Source organism: Dipodomys spectabilis, unplaced genomic scaffold (genome assembly GCF_019054845.1).
Source record: "Dipodomys spectabilis isolate Male_0828 unplaced genomic scaffold, ASM1905484v1 ptg000006l, whole genome shotgun sequence".
Lineage (NCBI taxonomy): Eukaryota > Metazoa > Chordata > Mammalia > Rodentia > Heteromyidae > Dipodomys > Dipodomys spectabilis.
In genome coordinates this window covers 18,951,249-18,973,236 of record NW_024870683.1, presented here as the reverse complement: position 1 = coordinate 18,973,236, position 21,988 = coordinate 18,951,249, and positions in this window count along the sequence as shown.

Genomic DNA, 21,988 nt, shown 5'->3' with positions numbered 1-21,988 from the left:
CTCGGGCACAAGGCCCTCATTTTCTGGCATGGAAACACACACAGCGTTTCCTTGTTCCCCTAATGCAGGGTTCAGGTGAAAAAGAAAGGTCTGTTTTTACTGGCTGCTCTCTCTCAGCAAGGGCTGAGCTTTTCTAATGCCTGTAACATTTCTGCTGTTCGGTTGTATAAAAGCTACCCAGTAAAAATCACCCAGATAAGTGATTCCTTCTTTGATAATTACCTGAAGTAGCAGCATTTTTCATTTCCATCTGTAATTCTAGCTACTCAGGAGGCTGATATTTGAAGGTCAGAATTTGAAGCCAGCTCATGCAGGAAAGTCTATGAGACTCTTATCTCCAATTAACAAACAAACAAACAAAAAGCTAGAAGTGGAGGTGTGGCTCAAGTGGTAGAATGCCAGCTTTGAGAGAAAAAGTTAGGGAACAGAGAGACCTGACCCTGGGTTTAAGTCCCAATATTGGGACCAAATAATGATGATGATGACGATGATGATGTTACAATGTAGTAGGAGTTGTTTCATTTCCTTTTAGACTCTTAAACAAGAGGGATGTTTTTAGTTTGGAGTTGAGGTTCAGGGAAATAAAGTTGACTTTGAGGTGAGGCTGAGGTAGGTACAATTCAGTAGTGGGGTGACAGCAGGTAAGTGGCTTAGCGTTATTGAATGTCAGACTATGCTTTTATCTGAGGGTCACACTGTGGGTCCAGTTGCTGCAAGCATTACATGCCGCCGTGTGTGCAAAACACTTGGTACAGTGTCAGTGCACAATAAATGTCAACTGTGGAATCTCGTCTGTCAGTCACAAGTACTGTGACATAATTCTCAAGTGGTTATTTTAAATAATGAGAATCATGGATTTGACTGGGCACTGATGATGATACCTGTAATCCTAGCTACTTAGGAGGCTAAGATTTGAGGCTTGTGGTTCAAAGCTACCCTGGGCAGAAAGTTCTGTTATTAACCAGCACAAAGCCAGAAGTAGATATGTGGATCAAGAGGAAAAGAAACAGCCTTGAGTGGAAAAAGCAAAAAAAAAAAAAAAAAAGGTAAAAGGAGTTCAGACCCCAGTGCCAATCCTCCTCCCCGCTCCACACACAAAAGAGCCATGCATCTGACTTGAATCTATGTTTTTCTAAGAAACTTAACCAATCATTTCTCCTTCACTGCTTCTCAAGGAAATCTGCCTTCACCCCCAAACACTACCCAATCATTCTTTCCAAAAACACCTCAGCATAAACATGGCTATGTCCAGGGCATGCCACACACGCCTTCTCTGAAGCACAGACACTGCTGATCACTTGATGCTTCTGATACTCCTCCTTCCTTGTCTCACTTTTCCTGGTGTTCCCAACCTCCCAGGCCCCATCGTCCTTCATGGACTCCTGACTGTCTCTAAGCCTCTGGGGGCTAAGTCCTCAGCCCTGAGCTCTTCCCAGTGTGGGAGTGTGTGTGTGTGTGTGTGTGTGTGTGTGTGTGTGTGTGTGTGCATGTGTGTGTGCATGTGTGTGTGTGTGTGTGATATTTATACACAGAGATAAGATACACATCTCCATCTCTATACCTATATTAGAAGCTCTCTCCGTGAGCTTCTAATTCTGTTTTCTGACTCTTTAATGAGCTCAGTCATTAGCAAGAGGTGATATAGTCGCACAAGGGAGTATTATTCAGGCATGCAGAGATTTGTACTACATAGGGGTGGATGAAAACAGTGTACTCAATGAAAGAAGCTACACACAAAAGGCCACACATTGGATGATCTCATTTACATACAGTGTTAAGAATAAGGAAATCTACAGAGACAGAAGGTAGATTAGTAGTTTTCAAGGCTGGGGCAAGTGGTATATGGTTACTTCAGGGAGTGATTTTAAAAAACTATCCTAGAATTAGATAGTGGTTGCGCATCCTCGTGGTTATGTGAAACATCACTGAACTGTACATACTTCTAATGGTGGATTTTATGATATGCAAATCATATCTCAATTAAAATAAGTATAATTCTTAAAATCACAGATTTTTACTTTAAATCATAAAATTTTCAATAAGCAGCAAATAGAAGAGTGTGTACTTTGGGGGGAAATGGGTATAATCAGATTCCATCTTCCTGCTCTTAATTTCCAGAGCTTGGGCAAACAACAAACTTCTCTAGGCACTAGTTGTTTTACCTGTAAAATGAAGGTATTACTTATTTCATGTGACTGTTTTGAGGATTAAATGAAAACGCTTGTGTAAACAAGTATGCTATTATCCCACATATTTACTGGGTACCAATAAATTATTGCAATTATCATTATTATTACTATTATTAAAGTGTCATTCCTATCCAATGCTTTTCATATTATGTTCTAATAAATCTGTTTTTTATTACCTGAAGTTGTTATGCAAATGGATCACATTCAACATATCAATTTATGTGTACAACACATCCTAATCAGTCTTACCTTTCCACCATCCTCCCTTTAGTAATTCTTATTTGACATTTCCAAAGGCAGACATGCTGGATCTTTCCAGTTTCTGCAATCATAATCTTGGGGAATTCTTTATAAGATGTAGATTAAAGTTAAATCTATTGATATAATAAAATCTTCTTGTGAAATAAATAATAATTATCAAACAGCTGCTGAAAAGTATGTGTCCAATACACTGTTCTAAGTACTAATGTTTGCCTATTGCACCCCCTTGTGAAAACTCAACGTAACTACCTCTGTTCTACACGGTAGATGGCCTTAAGTCTTGTGATGCTATGTGATATCCAGATCAGCAGACCTAGACATCACTGTAAAAGCTTGTTAGAACTAGATCTTTAGCTTCACCCCATAATTAGAATCTGGATTTTTATCAGCATCTCATGTGACTTATATGTATATTAAGTTTGAGAAGTACTGCCTTAGAACATATGGTAAACATCTAGTCTTTTGTTCAGTAAACATTGCTACATTGCTTTTTAGAAGGCTTTTTTTTTTTTTTTTTTTTTTTTTGGTGATACTACAGATTGTATGCATGGCTTCAAGCTTGCTATTTAGGTGCTCTACCATCTGTGCCATATCCCTAATCTTTTCACTTTTTTTGTCAGTCACGGGGCTTGAACTCAGGGCACTGTCACTGAGCTTTTTCACTCAAGGCTAGTGCTCTATCACCTTGAGCCACAGCTCCACTTCCAGTTTTCTGGTAGTTAATTGGACATAAGAGTCTCATAGCCTTTCCTGCATGAGTAGGCTTCAAATCATGATTCTCAAATCTCAGCCTCCTAAGTAGCTAGGATTATAGACATGAGCCATCAACTCCTGGCAATAGTGCTATTTTAAAAGGTGAATTTCATAATAGACAAATTATATCTAGCTTTTTTTAAAGGAAGAGGTAGTAATGACAAATTAAGAATCTTACTTCATTGTTCTAAATCCTAAAGAAAACCCCTCTGTATAGTATGTTCTCAAATAAAATTAAATTAAATTAAAAAAAAAAAAGAAAAACTCCAATGAAATAGCACAGCATACAAAAGCAGGGAAACTGATAGATTATAGTCAAATTCTACCCTTTCAATGAAGCAAATGCTATGGAAGAGTTATGTACAAGGCCCAATCATGAAGAGAACCATTCATTCTGATTTGAAGAACTGAAAAAGGAACTTCTCAGATGGGAGCATAGCGTAATCTACTGCATGTTATGGAACAAGCATACGCATTCAAAATTGACGTTCTGTCAAGACCTTTGGTATCTTTGGTTGACAAGAAAAATGGCTGTTACCTCTGGTAAACTGGGTTATTAGAAATTCTTTCTAAGGTACACAGTTTTACAGGTTTGAAAGTTTAATGTTTTAGTCCTAAAAATCCAATATTAATGAAAAGGCTTATCTAAAAACACATATATTATAGTGTATATAATATACAGCATATTATACATATTTTTGTTTTCTTATTTTTAACTCACAAGATTTGACCAGTTGTCTCTCTGAAATAACAGGCCTCCCCAGGATACATGTGACTATAACCAAGTTCAGTGTAACCAAGTTCAATGTTCCAAAATTTGGGAGACTTTCATTTTGCAAACTGTAAACTTTATTAACTGACTAGATATTACTTTCCTTTTAAAAAAAAGAAAAGAAAAGCTAGCATTGGTGACTCACATCTGTAATCCTAGCTACTCAGGAGGCTGAGATCTGAGGATCACCGTTCAAAGCCAGCCCAGGCAGGAAACTCTGTGATACTCCAATAAACCACTCAGAAAACCAGAAGTGGCACTGTGGCTCAAGTAGTAGAGCACTCGCCTTGAGTTGAAGAGCTGAGGGACAGCGCCCAGGCCCAGAGTTCAAGCCCCATGACCGACCCCCCCCCCCAAAAAAAAAAAGGATTAATGGTTAAAAACAGTATAATTTGCTGGGTACTGATGCTCATGCCTGTAATCCTAGCTGCTCAAGAGGCTGGATCTGAGAATCACAGTTCAGAGCCAACTTGGCAGGAAAGTCCATGGGATTCTTATCTCCAATTACTCAGCAAAAAGATGGAACTGGAGCTGTGGCTCAAGTGGTAGAGTACCAGCTTTGAGTGAAAAAAAGCTAAGGGACAGCAGCAGCCAGGCACTAAAAAAATGTATTTTGAAATAAGCTAAACTATAAGAATTATCTCTGGTAATTATAGCAAATTTCAATTTTAAGTTCTAGATTTTGTGAAGCTTATCATTTTCTCTTACAATAGCCAGGAGTTTTGAGGTTTCTTTTTTTGCAAAAGAAAAAAAAGCCCATGTACAACAAATTCTTTATTATTATTATTGTCTTTAGAGAGCTGTGTCTGACATATGTGAAAACATATGAAGGATCATATGAATACATACACCAATAGATATCAGGAGGATTAAAGTTCCAGGCCAACCAAGACCAAAAAACAATTCTCTAGACCCTATCTCAACCAATAATTGGACTCAGCGGTATGCACCTGTCATCCCAGCTTTACTGAGGTTTTTGAGAGGACTCATGTTCCAAACCAGCATAGGGGCAAATAACGATCAAGAGACTTCATTTTAACAGAAAAGGCTGGGCATGGTGGCCTATATCTGCCATCCCAACTACAGGTTAGCTTACATAAAAAGTAAGATGTTATCTCAGAAATAACCAGACCAACCCCGGTTTCAGGCCTGCCAGGCAGATGCTTTACTGCTTGAGCCATACTTCCAGCCCTTTTTGCTCTGATTTCAAAGAGGTTCTATTTTTCTATGTTAGTAAAAGCAAGTTATTTATCTGGGTGACAGACATCCTAGAACTAGTTGCATAAATAAACTTTTAAATATTTTTTAACTCAAAAGAGGATTTTTCTAATTGGAAAAAAAAAGAATTGCCCTTGGAGTGCATGGCAGTTACTGATGGCCCCTTGGAACATGGAATGTGCTGGCATCATCCGTGAAATCAGAGAAGCCTATCCGGTGATGACAGTTTGAATCCTCAACAGTCATAGCAGGGCTGTGGGCATAGAGCATGGCCTCTGCTCTTGCCAGATCAAGAGACATGTGAAGGTCTCGAGGCATAGGAGGGGCTGTGTCAATCACAGCCCAGTTCCCAGAGAAGCAAGATGGGCTGGGCTATACTGAGGAGGGAACCAGGTCTCCAGACATGTTTCCAGGATCTCAGCCATGCTGATTCTGGCCTCTGGTGGAGAGGACTGAAAGGAAGAGCTGCTGGGTAAGGAAAACATAGCTTTAAGTGTTGAGGAAGGTCCAGTCTGATGGCAGGAAGATGGCTAGATAGGACTGAGTCTCTCTTAGGAAGGGAATGGAGTGAAAAGCCAGGAGTCATGATAGGAAAAACAAAAGGCCTGTGTTTGCAATGTACTTGCTAATGGACTAGAGTGACCTAGAACCCCTACCTTGGAAGAGCCACCCTCTCAGAGCTACCCCAGCCAAAGCTGCCACCCTGTGGCCTAGATCTGCACCTTGGCTCTGTCCTGTTGCCTGCCCACTGTCCAACATTTGACCAAGGCCACCCATGCCCATTGGCAGTGAGAACTGCCTTAGAATGGGTTTCACTGCTCTACTGTACCAAGGAGGATACTGGAGTCCTAAAACACAAATTATGAATGATACAATTTAGATCCAAACAGACCTGAGCTCCAGTTCTATTTGCTAGCTGCATCAAAGTGGAGGAATTAAACTCCTACAGAGCTTCCTTTGCCTTCTCTGTAAAATAGGCACCATGGCCCCTGAGTCATGGGGCTGTGCAAAAGGCCACATAAAATAATCCTCCCACACCGGAGCTTGTCCACATGGTCTCGGAGGAGTCAGGAGGATGGGGTACTTGAATATAATTCATTGCCTCATCTGGTCTTGGCTTTGGGGTACAAAGACTTCAGTATTCCTTCTAATCTGTTACTGTCCAATCATGTCTTTTTTCTCCCTTCTCTTCTTTTATCGAAGTAGAGGAATCTGAACACCCAACAGTGATCCTCCAGCGTTGCAGCTGATGGCAGGAGATAACAATGGCCGCTGGTCACTTTCTATCCTCTTTAGAAGGGGCAGAGAGTAGGAAACAGAGCCACAGTGTGCCATTCTTTTTTGCACTCAGTACCCATTAGAAGCTACTAGAAAAGTGACTGCCATTGTCTCCCAGCCCAGAATGTTGTTCCTGCCACAGCTTGTGCACACAGGAAAGATCAAGATTTGAGGTTTATTTCTCCAGGCATGGCCTGGAGGACAGCACACAGGTGGGAATCTGAGTCCAGACTTCCCTTCACCCATGTGACGTGACTAGTGACATCAGTGCCCGACCCCACCCATTTCCCACTCCACCCAACTGCTTCCCTGGAGGAGGGGCTCCAGCCACGTGAGGCCCAACCTGTGATTACTGTTTGCTTTTTCTGGATTGCTTTTGCTCAGCATGATGTCATCAGTATTCAAAGGCAACTTCAAACTTAGGTAATCAGGAGGGACACTCAGGCTATCTGTCCTTAGCCACCATTGTCCTTAGCTCCATTCATGATCTTGGGAATCACAAGAAAAACACAACTTTGCAGCCTTTTGGGTTTTGTTGGTGGTGGCGCCTGTGACAGTCCTGGGATTTGAACTCAGGGCCTGGGTGCTGTCTCTGAGCTTACTTTACTCAAGGCTAGCACTCTACTGCCCTACTTCTGCCATTTTTTTTTTTTTTTTGGTGGTTAACTGGAGATCAGAGTCTTACAAAGTTTCTTGTCCAGGCTGGGTTTGAACCACCTAATCTGAACCTAATCAGTCCCTTCTGTTTCCTTGGATTTAGTGGAGGTAGGATGAGCAGGTGAGGGGCAGGGTTTCATGACCAAGCGACTTAACAGCCTTCTAGTCATAACCAAATGCCCTGCTAAGGCATGTGGGGTGAACACCAAGTAGAGAGGAGAATGTAGACTTGGGAAAAGGCAGGGATGATTCTGAGATTTTTTTTGAGCAAAAGAAAAAGGCTATGGACAGGAAGGATCTTCTCAGCAGAGTATGGCATTGGGTAGAAGGCTGTGTGGAAGAAGGAACAAAGAGAGGATGTGAGGGAGGTGTCAGAGCAGGGAGCTGAGGATGAGAAGAGAGAGGATGACTGCGGGGCCGGGCCAAGGGGACCTGGTTTCCGGACCTGGTTTCCACACACACTCAGGGTGAGCAGAGACCAGAAGAAATGGAAAATGGAGGCCAATAGGACTCCAGGGACATCACTATCATAGACTAAATCACCTGGTCAGACCTAGGTCCTGATCCCTGGATCATCCAAGGAAGATCACCTTCAGGCCCTGGACTGGAGGTCAGCTGAGAACTGAAGAAAACACTGAGTTGGGAAATCTCATCCTGGCCTTTCCTTAGCAAGCCAGGTAGGAAGGTACTTTTCAGTTCACAGACAAGAGACAGGAAGATAGACTTGACCTGGCCACTGCCCAGGCTTGTGGCTTCTCTGCATCCGCCCTATTCCTAGCAGCCAGTAGGACCTGGATGCAGGTGTTGCAAATAAGGGATTAACACCATCCCTGATGCCGCCCTTTGGAATGCCCTGGGCTGATCTTGTCTCAGAAGCAGGAACCTTTCCCCAGCCTGCTGTGTCACATTCCCTTGCCTTCAAGAAAGACTTATAAGATTTGGGTTCCATCTCTCCATTTCCTCACTCTGGTCCAGTGGTCCCCTAGGGGGAGTCTCATTAGATACTGAACATCCTAAGACTATAGCCCCCAGGAAAGCCCTCACAGACCCCGCTCCCCATCATTTGAGACACAGCCCTTAACACAGTCCGGGTAGGAGCCAGTTTCTCAGAAACCAACTCCTCCCTTCTCACCTCCAGCTCTAAGAGCTTCCTAGGTAACCTAGAAAGTACCTGGTAGCTCCACCTCGATGGACAGTAATAGATTGTTGATTAGAATCAACAATCTCCAGATTGTTGATAGAATTATGCAACTAATAATGTGGCTTTTGTTTCTACACATTTGATAGGATCTCTGTGAATAGAAGTCGGTCTCCTAATGGGCACTTACTTTCCACAGCAGGGAGAAGGCCAAGAGGTTGACACCATTTGTCCCAGTTTAGATAGAGAAGAAAGAAGTACAAAGTAGCTTACAGGCCCAGAAAGTCAGAGAGCCCAGCATCCAGACTCTTAGACCCTCCTACCATCCAGATTCTTAGACCCTGCCACCATGCTATCTGACATGACAGCCACTAGCCCCCAGAATAATTCTTTACATTTAGGTTTCAATGGATTAAAATGAAGTACAATTAACAATCTACTTGCTAAATGGTAACCCTGACATTGTAAGTATTCAGTAGCCACAGGGAGAAAGTGGACACAAATCACAAAGCACAATGGGCATTTCAATGAGTGTTAGTGGCTCACCCCTGGAATCCTAGCTCCTCAGAAAGCTAAGATCTGAGGATTGAGGTTCGAAGGAAGCCAGCCCAAGCAGACAAATCCAAGAGACTCTCATCTCCAATTATCCAGCAAAAAAGAAAGATGACAGAGGCATGGCTCGAGAGGTAGAGTGCCAAGCTTGAGCACAAAAGCCGAGTAAGAGTGTGAAGCCCTGAGATCAACCCTCAGTACACACACACACACACACACACACACACACACACACAAAGATAGAACATTTCCACCCTTGGAGTAAGCCCTCCCAGACAGCCTAGAAGTTGATCTTGATCTGTATATCTAGACAAAGAATCACGTCATTGCCTAGTTTCACTACACCCCATCCCAATCCATTCTCTGAAATGGAGAAGCCCCCATGCTTCTGTGGGACTGTGTGACCCTGACTTGTCTTTCATTTCTTTCCCTCAGCTATTTCCAGCCCCGCTTGGAGTGTACTGGAGCACCCTGGCCACCAAGACACAAGAATGAGATTGAGTGTTAAGAATGGGGTCATGATAGACACGTGCTGGGCCATCTAGCAGGAAAGTTTCCCTAAGGGACCACTTCCGCCCCACCCCCCAACACGGACCCTGAGAAGAACCCAGAATGACTGACTCCCACCTCAGCCTGGATATTGCTGATGGGAATCTGCCTGCCAAGCTGTGCAATGGCCCTAGAAGCAAAGCCTCCATGGTGGCTGGGGACTTCCAAGACCAAGGAAACGCGTGTCTGCCCAATAGTCCCGTACTCCTCATGGGTTCTCTGCACTCAGAGCTTATGTCTGAAAAAGAGTTGTTATTCTCTCATCAGCATCCACCTTTCTAGAGGTATTTCACTTGCCCAGCGCATGGTGGCACTGAGGCTGTCAAGGTGATCTTCAGGGCCACACCTCACAAGGTCATCCAAGCTCCTTCCAACCTGGCGAATCCCAAGCTTTCATTCTCCAGCCTCCAGGCTGCACCCCGCAGCCCCTGCTTCTGCCTGTGTGTCGGAGCAGCCCCGACCCCCACCCGTGGCCACACACACAGCCTCCAGACCATTACTTCTGGCTTAAGTCCTTGCTTTGCTGCAGCTGTTACTGATACCCCGCTACCCAAGAGTGCGAGGAGCAGATCCAACCTCTGCTTTCTGACTGTGTTTGTGACAAGAAGGACCCCTGAGGAAGTGAAAGTTGAGATGTCACAACTCTTCCTACGGAGAGTGTCCTTGGGAACAGGCAGACGGTGTGGTCCGCACTTGCTTCTCTTTTCCTTGAATGGAGCCTAGAAGAGAAACCAGGCATTCTCCTCTAGATTTGTCTCCTCCATGTCAGACAGAAGGGAAGTTTCCAATGGACATACTCTCCTCACAATAAGCCCCTCAAAAGGGCTCAGCTCCCAGGGGCTCCAAACCCTTTCTCAACAACCAGAAAGCTAGAGCACTTTTCCATTAGATCTGCAAATAGCAGGTGTTTTTGACTGGCCCCCAGTCCAGACCATGTGCTAACACAAGAACCAGAGAGCTCAGGTTATGAGAGGATTAGTGAGATGACTGTATATTTGCAAAAGATTTGCCAGAGAGACACTCACTGTCCTTATTTATAGCTATATTTATAACTATTTCTCACTGCTAAAAAGGAAGGGGCATACAAATTGATTTCAAAGAAACAAAAAAGGTCCATAAAAATGTGGAGAACACAGAGTATAACAAAAAGGCAATTCTTGCACACACAGTTATACACTCAAAAAAGAACATTTTCAAGAATAAACCTAGGTTTTAATTGCATGGATAGCCAAGAAAAACACAGCGCAAAGCCGCCATGAGAAGACTGATCATTCCCAGAGCTGGGAAGTATGTTTTGTCAATGGCACATGGGGTCTGGGAAGCTACCCCCCTTCCCTGAGTTTGCACCTATGTTTAGGGAGATTATAGAAATGCAAGGACCCTGGGTCAGAGAACAGTGTTTGCCATTGATGTAATGATCCACAGGAACATTCCCACACTGCTCCAGGGCCATCTTATCCACAGGGAAACTCCCTTACCATGGGCAGGTTTCAGTCCACAGCCAGGATAGAGAACATGGATTTCCTCCATTGCTCTACAAGAAGGCCAGGACCTGTGCTCCTTGAGAAAGGACAAGAAAGATCCTGGATTCTCTCTCTAACCTTTTGGAATGTAAAGACATCTCTCCAAGGACCAGCAAAGGGTGGGCAGGCTCAGACATTTACAGCCAAGAACTCTCTGTTTCTGGCCTTCTTTCTCTGGAAATGTAAACACCTAAAAAGGTGCACTGCAGCCTTCTGTCACTTTGGGAATAAAGTCCCTGTCAGGCTTTGACTGTTTGGCCCTTGATATTGCTAGGAGCTTTTTAGGATAAGCTAAACATGTTTAGAAGTGAAAACAAGCACCCCCTCCCCCGCTCCATCTTCCTACCGCACAATTTCTGTGTCTCAGGGATAAGGGTGCTTCACCAGCCCTGGCTTATTTCCCACATAATATAGCAGAGAGGAGAAGGAATTTTGAGGTTTGGAGATGGTTTGAGGTTTCCCTTTGGGAGAAGACAAGTCTAGTAAACCCAACCCTGAGCACATGGGCTTTGACTCCGGACATTTCATTTTCTTGAATATAACAAGGAAAAAATGTAGCAGGAGAACAAGAGTGCACTTGCACTTTTGTACTTTTGATATGAATGTCAATGTGTATTAATAAGAAGTGGAGCAGAAATTACTGAACCCTCTTACCAGAAAGTATTATTCTGTTGTATGTTTTTTTAATGATCATTTTATCTTTTGACCTGGAAGACTGTCCACTACACACTTAAATAGAAAAGACAGAAATAAAGAGATAGATACTGGGTGGCATATGTCAAAGACTGTAGGAAAGCATTTCTATCTACTTATTTTGTAAAACAACGAAAAAAAAAACACTTGGCGTAAACGTAGGTTGTCTGATCACAGAGCAGGGAAGAGAGACCATATTTTCTTTGGACAAGTGGAGATGGGAAAATAGGGTTTAAATGCAGCAAAAAAAAATCTGCATAGCTAGCTCTACCAGTGCAAAATACAGAATCTAGAGTTCTGTGAGATTGGTACAAATCTATGCAAATCAAATGTGTTCCTGGGTTGGGACTAGGATATGATAGCAATAAACGGAAATATTTTACTTAGGGATTCAGATTTATTCATTCAACAAGTACATTTAACATCTACTCTGTGCCAGGTACTGTATTTGTCCCTGAAAATCCAATACTAGACAATAGACAATAATAGACAAAAACATTTACTCTGTCAGGGATGGGATGGGGGAGATAAAGGGTGATGGTCAAAAATAAGTGCATCACAAAGGGTCAGGTGACATTAAGTGCCGCGATGAGAAATGAAACAGGAGAAGGACGAGAGGGGGGAGAGGGAGAGAGAGATGGGCTGCTATTTTAAACGAGGGAATGCCTCCCTAGAGAAGCAACACCTGAGCAGGGAAGTCTAAGGGAGCAGTCTCCTCCTCCCCTTGTCAAGCATCATGAGGCTCTTGGCCTCTCATTTCCTGGTTTATTTCTGGACCCTTTCAGAGGACACCAGTTTATGGATCCCATAAACCAGGCACAACGTTCTGTGTAACCTTGCTCATAGAGGTGGTAAATGTGTGCCTTCCTTTCTCCTGGAAAGACACACCGATCGCCATTTTACATATAGATTAAAATTGTTCTGGAGGCAGGTATAGAATGAAACAGCATGAAGTTGAGCACTCTTAGCTTCAACTCCTGGCTTTCTTTTTTATTAGTTGCATGACAGCAAGTTATTTAACCCCTCCATGCCATCCGTAATAAAGCAGGGGATGATAATACCAGCTACTCCATAGACATAATAAACTTTAAAGATGTCAAATACCAATACCCAGTGTCAAATACCAATAGCTAAAAACTAGATCTTATTGCTACTATTACTATCATTACTAATTATTGCTTTGCTACTGCATTGACTTAAAGGTTAGCTGTCAAGTGGCGAATTCATATTGCCCTGGTAATTTTTTCTTAGCTTTATTGGTGTATAATTGACAAGTAAAAATTGACTGTCTTAAAACATGTATGTAATGTTTTGATACATGTATGTATTTGCTGTGAAATGACCAGAATCAAGCAAATAAAACACCACATCCCACAGTTACATTCTATGGAGAGGGGTAGCATTTAAGATCTATAGTTCTTAAATATCATTTGAAATCAGGATGTATGGAGCTTCAGCATTAGTCTTCTTTTGGTTGGCATAGCTATCCAGTCTTTTCTGTTTCCATATGAATTTTAGCACTTTTTTCTGTTTCTGTGAAAAATGCACAAGAATTTCATATGGATTTTACTGAAACCATAGATTGCTTTGGATAGTGTAGAAAATTTGGCAACATTCTGATTCCTGGAAATCAGAATATCTTTTATTCTGGAATATCTTTTATTTACATGCTTTTCAATTTCTTTTGTCAATGTCTTAACAATTTTCTGTGTATAAGATCTTTGACCATTTTGATTAGGTTTATTCCTAATCAAGGTTAATTCCCCTGTTTCCTGGGAGTATATGTTTTAGTGGCAAGCGGAAGGGAAAGAGAAGATTAGGAAGTAGCAATAGGTCTCCATTATTGTGAATCATGCGATCCTCAGCAGGCTTTGCTAAGGAGGTATTTACTTGAGCTGAATGAAGGAGACAGAATATTTTCATCTTTAAGGAAGAGGTTATGCCTCTTATATATATGTACCTAACTGAAAATGCTTTTAGATTCACTCTTAACAATTAAACCAAATCAATGGATAGATAAGAAATTTCTCTATACCTGAAACATTTGTCATTGAAAAAATAATTCACATGCATGTTAGCTGTCTTAAGCTTTTCTATTATCAAATATTGAAATTAGGTACAAACCACATCTTGTTGGAATATATATATATACATATTACCATAACATATTGGATCATAACAAAATTTGAATATTTTATGGAAATTTTTAAACAAAATCTCTAAAACTTTTAGTATTACTCTATTCTAGAAAAATTATTTTCCTGATTATTATTATGGGCATTATTTTTTAATAATTTTTATTGAGATTAAATAATTACATAAATTTCACAAATTTCACAGTATTATGGGAAAGTGATATTTAGTTAAAGTCACAAACATTTTAACCTTCACAAGGAAAATTTTCATTATCATGGTCTATAAATTTGTGAATTCTATAAACTTTGACAATACAACTATTTCTTCCAGGTTGGGTGATATGTACATTTCTTTCCTTTTGCTTAGTGTAAGCTGGAATCCCTCTTTCTCTCTCATTCCCTCCCTCCCATTGCTGCCCTTGAGTTGCTTAGTTCATTTTCATCCATGTCCAGTGCAGCTAAGGGGCCCCTCTGTTGTATTTTTCCTGTTTTCTTCTGATTCTTTGCCCCCTTCCTAGCTTCCCTCAGATGTGCACGTGTATATACTATATATGAGGTCAAAAACATGGAGTTATCTAGAAATGATAACGACAAATTAAGTAGAGGTCCTTTGTTTCTTGAGTCCTGTTTAGACATTATTTTAAACAAGCTGTGCGCAGATGCAATCCCAGCACTCAGGAGACTGAAGACAGGATGAAAATGAGTTCAAGCCTTGGTTACATTTGGACCCCCGTCTCAAAAAAAAAAACAAAAATGGATAGAAATTGTGAGGAAGGCTTTTGCAACCATGGTGGACAGAATGATGGACCATGAACCCAGGAAGCAGATAGTGACAAGAGTGAACTTAGGAAGTCTATGTCTGGGAAGTTTTGTGCAAGGGTGAGAGCACAGAACATTCCGGGCTCCAGTCCTTGCCTAGATAGAGGGAGAGAGACTGAAACAGCCTCAGCAAAGCATGTTTAGAGATGACAAAGGGCTGCAAGTAGTCACAGTATAGGAGACAGGCAGGTTGCTAAAGGTAGGAAGGAAAACTTGGGATCTGTGTGCAGTACCAGACTGAGAAGTTCAGTTCATAGGAAAGCAAAGCCAGAACCTGGAGGTGACAGGGTTAACTCTGCAAGAAGACTCTGGGCACAACACGACCCAGGATCTGAAGACTTTCTTCACAAAACCCTACTAGAATGGTACACAGTCTAGCAGCCCTTGTTCTTATGGTCTGCCTCTGCCTCTGCATTGAACAATTAATCACCTTTTTTCTTCCAGGCAATGTGAACAAGAGATTGGCCATATCCATCCCTGCCTCACACCTGAGAATAGAGCTCCAAGCTTCAGCAGAGCACAGAGTAGCTTGGACTAAAGACTTCCCAATGTCATCCATTTCTAGAGCTAAGCAACAGCCAAGGATAGAAATGGGAATGTTTGGGCATTCTCTGGAAAGACTGCTTGAACTTTTTCTTGGTGGGAGTAGTTGTACTGGGTATTGAACTCAGGGTCTCACACTTGCAAGGCAAGTGTTCTAACATCTGAGTTACACATCCTAGTTTTTTTGCTTATAATTTTATTTTTGAGATAAGGTCTTACACTACATTTTCCCAGTCTGGGTTTAAGCTCAAGATCCTCCTGCCTCCCAAACAGCTGGGTTTATAAGTATGTACCACAATGCCCAGCCTGCACTTTATCCTTTTATTCCTTTCCTACTTAACTGGAGTTGGGTTTTCTGTAAAAGAGCATGCTGGTGTGATGATCAGACTTTGGCATCACCTCTAAACAAGAGGAGGGAAACAAGAAAGCATGAACATGGGCTCCCAGTCATTGTAGAGTTGCCATTCTAATGTTGACTTCTGAACTTGCTTTAAATGATAACCTATGAGTTTATGCCACCATCTTTTTGAGTTCTCTATTACTTGCGGCCCAAGTTCTGGACAAGGAAAGAACATGTGTCCTTTTATTGTGTTTTTCAAATATCCTTCTTTTCCAATGTTGCTGCTTTACAGGATTACATTTCGGTGAGCTGAGAGTTTGGAAGAAGATGGAACCCTTTTCTGGAAACAGCTGGGTTAGGAATATCTGGCTAGGTATAGGATAGAGCCTGCACTGTTTTGGTGGATGAAAGAATTACTAGGCAAGACTATTCAGTGTCAATTCCCAGGACCTACTCGTGGTTCTGACTTCTTTGGGATAGCCCAAAAATCTGTATCTTAACAAGTATACCAGCTAACTCTCACCTCATTTTGAAAAAAAAAAAATTGTCATAGAAATCCAAAGTCTTGATTTTCTTTGTCTCCAGACATTAAATGAGGGCATTGTGAAGGATGTTAACTGTAACAGTCTCCATTTTCCAGTCATATCCAACTGAAATTTGTCCATTGATCCAGAACTCACACCCAGTGTGGGATACAAATTAGCTTTCTATGCAAAGCATGTGCTATGCATAAGGCACAGCTTCCTAAACCTTTGGTGCATGTGACCCACAGCATGGTGATTATCTCATTATGTATCACAATAATAATCACCATCATTGCATCCATAATAACTGTCATTTATTAAGTCCCCACTAAGGGTCAAACACTGAGTAAAATATTTTGCTAGCATTGTCTTCCTTAAAAAAGCAACTCTATGAAGCAAATATTGTCATTATGTCCCCACTGTTCCCATGAGGAAACTGAGATTAGGGAAATGATTACAAGTTCAAGGTTATGAACTCAAGGTATGAATAAGTTCAAGGTTATGAAGTGATGAAGCACTTGAACTCAGACTGAACTAACTATAAATCCCATATTCTTTCCACTAAGGTTCCTACATTATTCTCCTAACCTAATCTCCAAAGATTTCCTGTGACAATTACAACAACCATACAAATAACATTTCATTGCTCCGTACATCAAAAGGCCCTCCATAAAACCCATCTCTTCCTTATATCTAGTTATAACTAAAAACTCTGAACAAAATTCAAAAAGGAATTACTGGAAGAGTAAACAAAAGCAGGTAGATAAGGAATGGAGAGAGGCAGCAATAAGATTGCCTGCCTCAAAAATAAATAAAAACAAGCAAACAAAAATAATCAAAGAGGCCAGGCACTGGTGGTTCATACCCGTAATCCTAGCTACTCAGGAGGCTGAGATCTGAGGACCATGGTTCAAAGCCAGCTGACACAGAAAGTCCATGAGCGTCTTATCTCCAATTAACCACACACACACACAAGGTAGAGCTGTGGCTCAAGTGGTAGAAAGTTTTTTTTCTTGAAGAGAAACTTTTAAAAAGCTCAGGGACAGTACCCAGGCTTGAGTTCAAGCACAAGCACACGCATGCACACACATACACATACACACAGACACATATATGGAGTTAGGTATGATGGCTCAAGCCTGTAGTCTTAGCTATTCCTAGCAGGAATCAGGAGATGAAAGTTTCAGGTCAGCCATCTAAACCAATGGCTGGGTACACTGACATGTACCTGTTATCCCAGCTACAGGGAAAGCACAGTGCTGAGTGCAGTGCAAGTGTCTGTCATTCCCAGAGGTGCAAGAATGCAAAATTAGGAAGATCATAGTCCAAGCTGTCTGGAACATGAAGTAAGACCCTATCTCAAAAGTAACCAAGGTGGGCTGGAGGCTCGGTCCAAGTGGCAGTGCTCCTGTCTAGCAAGCATAAGGGCCTGAGTTCAACTCCTAATACCACAAGAGAAACAGACTGTAAATGATATCCAACAACAATATTTGTATGTTAAAAAAAAAAGAAAGAAAGAAAGAAAAGAAAAAGAAGTACAGAAGAATTCAAGACTTTGATGAATTCATGGGTCAGAGTGTTAGAAGGAATTGCTCACTTTCTGCAAATCCTTTTGTGTTGTAATTTTCTAGAGGGTCTATTTGGGAAGCAGGAAATAGTTTTCGCTTCCCACTGTCTGGCAGGTATAGGCACGTTTTACCTCAGCACTGGATGGAGACCTCTCAGCTTTCCCTGAGGCAGACTCTTAATTCACTAAACTATCAGAACCTGTGTAATTATAGCCTGATAAAACCTAAAGCACTCAGCTCGCTCCACCCCGCCCATCGCATTTCACGAGTCTCGGTTCACACAGTCAATGTCTGGCAGCAGGTAGGATGGATTCTCCGGTTAGCTTTTGCATCTCTCCCCTCCCTCCCCCCTTCCCACCCCCACAAGCCGTCTTCTGCATTACTGCTTTAGGAGATTCTTAGTTATTTGGCTGAGGTAGAGAACAGGAACTCACTGTACTTGTTAGTGGGATGAACCCAAGACTTCATATCAATACTCCGGAATGAAATCATGGCTCTGTGGCCAGCTGCACAACCCTGGGCAGCTTACATCATTCTGAGCCTCTACTTCCCCATCTGCAAAATGACTTGATGGGAACCAAAAAAAAAAAATCTACTTGCAAACAGTAATATTGCTTTGCTTCTTCATCCACAAAGGGAAATTCTGTTTCCTTTGGCTTAGCCTCTTCCTTTTTGTCACCCCATCTCATTTACCCTAGCATATTCAGCTTGGTTCTGTCTTCACTAGACTTTTCTTCCCCAGAGCTACTGTACAGATTGAGGTAATATTTCTATTTTTATTGAAAAGGAAGTATAGCTATTAGGTTAGAAGAGAAAGATGAAGAAAAATAAGAAGGAAAGGAAGAGGAAGAAGAGGAGGAGGTGGAGAAGGGAGAAGAGGAAGAACAAAAAGAAGATGAGAAGGTGGTAGTGGTGAAGGTGGAGAAAGAGGAGAAAAAGGAAGAGGAGGTGATAGTGGTAGAGGAGGAGAAGGAAAAAGAAGAGAAGGAGAAGGAAAAAAGAAGAGAAGGAAGAGGTGGTAGTGATGGAGAAAGATAAGGAGGAGAAGAAAGAGGATGAGAAAGAGGAGAGGGGGAAAAGGAAGGAAGAGAGAAAGAAGGGAAGAAAGAAAGAAAGAAGAAAAGAAGGAAGGAAGAGAAAGAAGGAAAGGAAGAAACAGAAAGAAGGAAAGGAAGAAACAGAAAGAAGGAAAGGAAGAAACAGAAAGAAGGAGAAAGAACAGAGAAAGAAAGAAGAGGAGGAAATAGAGAAAAATATAAGGAAATAAAATGGGAAGGGATTGAGAAAGGTTATTGTAGACAACATATGCTAGCTCATTTTGAGAGATTTACGGTATGAATTAGGAAAGTAGATAGATGATACCTGGTAGGTAAATAGATGACAGACAGATAGATGAAGGGGTGGATGGATAGCTAGCTAGCTAGCTAGATAGATAGATAGAGACAGATAGATAGATAGATAGATAGGACAACTAGGAAGAGGAGAGTGAAGAGAATAAGGGATTTGACTCGGTCACAGACATATTCCCAGAACTTTTTAGAGACAGAAGTAACCATTTCAAGTATTTCTTGAAATGTATGCCAGATTGGTGTATCTGTGCATGTAGTGGTGCCTAGAAGAAGCTATTGAGTCATCCTAGTTTTATATTGGCCACACAAGGATAGCCCTTGAAGCCCCACTGAGGTGTGAAAGGTCGAATGAAAATCATAGGTTCAAAATTATAGTTGTGCCAGGTGACTGTGGCTCATGCCCATAATCCTAGAGACTCAGGAGTGTGAGATCTGAGGATCGTGGTTCGAAACCAGCAGTGGGCAAAATTGTAAGACTCTTTTTTTTGTCATATATCTTTATTTTTCTCTAATTATTGACATTTTCCCCTTAATTTCCCTCCCCACCCCATGCCAAAGTTGTAAAGTTCATTTTCAGCATGACATCTTGTGCATCTCATTGTTGCAGTGGGTCCACCTGTATCCCTATTTAAACAATTTGTTTTTTCCCTTTCCCCCCACAAATCATACCAACTAACCAACAAAAAATGGAAAGTAGAGGTGACACAAATACATAAATCATTTTATTTCTAAGTTTTCTTGGACTTGCCTTTTGGGTCTTAGCTCAGATTAGTTATCTGATCTTGTGACTACTGAGTAGCTTAGGAACAGAGAAGTGTGGAATTGTACAGTTGCGGGGGACTTGCATTCAGCCAGCAGCAACCACAGCTCCCCTGTAGAGACAACAATAATTGTCTCTATAATAATTCCCCAATGTATTAAGGAACCTGAAACATGTTACACAAACAAATTTTGGATATTATGAAACATTAACAGATATATCTCCCTCTCTCATTCTCTCCCTCCATTTGTCTGTCTGTCTGCCTGCCTGTCTGCCTGTTTGTCTGTCTGCCTGTCTTTTTCTTTCCATCTGTGTCTCTCTCTGTCTCTCTCTGTCTCTCTTTCTCTCTCTCTCACACACACACACACATTACAATGGCTTGAATTTATATACAATCTTTAAAAAAAGTGAGAGGAGGCAAAAATCTCTGTGATGACTCAGAAAACCTAAAACAGACTCTCGGCCACCAATAAGAATGAGAGAATGTAATTGAAGTGATGGGGGAAAAAAATAAAACCACCTTTATTTTTCAGATCAATATATGGAATCCTAAACTTCATCCTCCTCAGCAATGTTTGTTGATTGAATGAATAATGAATGTCAGAGTGGGGGGGAGGGGTTCTTCATAGCTAGCTCAGTGGAGCAATCCCTACCACTCTCCAAGGAAGAAAGAAATTACTAAAAAGAGGATCTGCTTTCTAGTTCTGGTGTGGCCACTTTTAATCTGTGGTTCTTCCATAGGTCACAAGCCTCATTGGGCCTCAGTTTTCTTACCTGTAGAATGGAGCTAATGATAGCTTCCCTGCACTCCTTACAATGTGATCAGGAGAATTAAATGAGACAGTATATGTGAAGGTTCTTAGTGTGGGATTTTAATAAAGGGGTGGACAAGATTACCCTTGTCATGTGGCTTAGGAACTCAAGGATCCAAAGTCTGTGACAACTGTCTTTTTTTCCTTTATTTATTTTGTGTGTTTGCTGGTTGGTCCTGGGGCTTGAACTCAGGGTCTGGGCTCTGTCTCTGAGCATTTTTTGCTCAAGGCCAGCCCTCTACCACTTGAGCCACTGTGCCACTTCCAGCTTTTTTATTGCTTAATTGAAGATAAGAGTCTCATGGACTTTCCTGCCTGGACAAGCTTTGAACTTCGATCCTCAGATCTCAGCCTCCTGAGTGGCTAAGATTACAGCTGTGAGCCATTGCCAACCCAGTGTGACACCACCCTCCTCTTTACCAAACTGCTTTTCAAGAACTGGCATGGGACAGTGGGTAAGTTACCCCTGGAAACACATCAGTGCTGGCTGGGGACCTTGACATTGTCCTCTCAGTCCTAGCCAAGAGCCCACTTCATCAGCAGACATTGTCAGGACACAAAACAAATTTGTTTTTATTGTGAAACAGCCGTCTGCTATGCGACAACAAATTAAGCCCTGGGTGACTATTCCTGTAAAACACGTCCTTGTGCTTAGCACTGCTATTATGGGGTGGAGGATAGACGGGGTGAAGAATCAATTAAAACTCTGACACAGCCAAGGGAGCTCAGACCTGTTGCACTGGTTTTCCCCAAAGGAAACTCCTCGTGTTACATTAGATCTCAGAAGGCCATCCAAGCAAGATTTCTGAGACAAGTTCTGAGGTTTGCAAAGCAGACTGGAGCTTTTCTGAAGACTCTTTTTTTTTTTTAAGTGTTATTTATAGAATTACAGCATCCGGAGTCACAATTAGCCCCACAGCGTCATGGTGGAACAAGAGGGATTAACATCAGGAGGGAATTCTCCAGAAAACTGTGAGTTCTCTTGGGGAAGGAAAAAAAACAACTGCGGGTGGGGAGATTGCTGGGCCCAAACTGAACACCCATGGTGAAGGAAAAGGCTAAGCAGGTGAAATCTGAGGGGTATTAAAACAGAGTTTCCTTGCCATTTATTTTTTGTCAGGCACTACAAAAACAGTATTGTCCAGCCTTAAGAATGCTTCTGTAGCTTCATGCCAGTGGCTCATGCCTGTCATCCTAACTACTCTGTAGGCTGAGTTCAGGAAGAGTACAATGCCTAGCCAGCCCAGGAGGAGACCATGAGACTCCATCTCAAGCTGGGTGTAATAGTATATGCCTGTCATTTCAGCCACCAGAAACCTAAAATAGGTGGATCTTCGTCCAAGCACATGTCTAGGCAGGAAGTAAGACCCTGTCTGAAATTAAACAGAGCAAAAAAGCCAAAGGGAGAGCTCAGGTACAAAGTACCTGCTTGGCAAGCAAGAAGCACTATGTTCAACCTCCAGTACTACCAATTAAAAAAAAAAAGAAAAATACTTTTAAAGCAAACATCTGTCTTAATCATCTTTCCACCTCATTGCCTGAAGTGACTTTTCTC